This window comes from Argiope bruennichi, chromosome X1, assembly GCF_947563725.1.
Source record: "Argiope bruennichi chromosome X1, qqArgBrue1.1, whole genome shotgun sequence".
Classification (NCBI taxonomy): Eukaryota; Metazoa; Arthropoda; class Arachnida; order Araneae; family Araneidae; genus Argiope; species Argiope bruennichi.
In genome coordinates, this window is record NC_079162.1 from 97,794,389 (window position 1) to 97,796,304 (window position 1,916).

Sequence of the window (1,916 nt, forward strand, 5' to 3'; positions counted from 1 at the left end):
CATTCATACAATTTTATTTTCAATTTTGTTGTGTCTTTTTATTGTTTAATCTTCAACTTTTATGTTTTGCTTAAATATCCTCATTTCTTGTTTTATATTCTGAAACCAGAGCAGCTTAATTATTAAATATATTGAATAATAATAACAAAGCACCTTATTTCTTAAAATTAAATTTTTAATGTTTATTGAATTTTGATTGAGAATTTAGGCACATGGTTCAAAAAATTAGTCCATGTGCTGTTCTGGGCTTAAGTAAAGACATTTAATTCTCAAGTAATAAATTATCTTATTGCATATAAATGTCTCTCCTCCCTCCATTGATACAAGTATAGAAAGAATAAAATTGCCGTACAAAATTTGCTTATATTATTCATAGACTATTACTATTAATGAATTGTGAAAGTTTACTTTTGTGTATTTTCCTTGTGAACAGTGGCAGATTTTGACAACATGAGGCTACAGGCACTAAATTATTTTGAGGCTCCCTTCTAGGCAAATTCTATTTTGAACAAGAAAGTAATATGAATTGAAATTATTTCAGCTTTTAATTTTAACTTTGCATTTACTTTCTAGCAATTCCTACGCTATATCTATATATCAAAGAAATGAAAAAATTTGAAATCTTTTTTTTATAAAAAGTTAACATAAAAGGATAAAATGACAGTTATATTCAATAACTATTAGGAGAAAATATTCTTATTTTCATTCTTTCGCAAATGTGACATAAACAATGTCAACATGTTTTGACCGAAGGATTGAGTGGTATATTCTATTAACAATGCAGATAATAATAATAATGAAGAAAATGGATAAAATTTTCTTTTCTAAGATTTGTTTAAATAATACTTAGAGAAATTTTAAAATAGTTCTTAAAAATATTATCTAGTTGAAACTCTACAAAACAGATCATTAAAAACTTTTTCACCTTTTCTTCTAAAAAGTGCTGGTCTTAAAAAGGTGTGATACAAATTATAATAAAAAAGTCATTAAGCTCCGAAATAATGTAACGAAACAAAAATATATCACAAAATGCACTTATATCTAAATTCAGTTCATTCACTTATTTTCTGATATAAACAGTAAAATTATGTTTGTATTTTTGGACGGTGATGATAAAAATTATAATGCTAAATAATAATAAAAAATACTATTTTCCTCAGGAGGCACAAAAAATATATATTAAATAGTATTAAAATGATAAATGGTAATAAAAGAAACAGACGCCAGAAATAATGAAAATAAAATTTCTAATTTCAATACAGAAACAGGTATTGAAAGCCATAAACAATTTGAAATATCACGTTTCTTGCTTTTAATTTGGAGAATTTATCTATAATTTTTTATAATCTAATTCCTGTACTATGTCATTTTCAATGAATAATAGTGAAAGCTCATTTAAATGAGGTTGACTCATTGTATTTCGAAAATAGTTTTTGTCGCGTTTTAAAACCGAAAATGATCTCTCTTCTCTTGCATTGCAAATTGCCATGGTGAGGAAAATTCTGAAAATTTCTTCCACGTAGGGAAATGTTGATTGTAGGCCATCCACATTCAATTTATACATATCAGTTGGGTTTGAAATTTTTTCGTTTTTTTGCATATTTAATAAAATTTTGTACTTCATCTTTGAAATAATATATTTCACTATCACCACCATATTTCGTTGTTAAGTTCGTTATGCAAATGTCAAAAGCTTTTTCTAAGTTGCCTTCAAAAATGATTTGAAAATCATTAAAAATATTGTTAGATATAGTGCTCCTTTGAGAAATTTCTAAAATAAGAGTATCGCATATTACATTATGAACATTAATTATGAATGATTGTTTTTCGTCGAAGCAAGTTTCTCCTTTCTTTTCCTCAAAGTGGTACTTTCTCTTCCTTTTTCTACTTTCTTTATATTTCCTATTATGAATAAT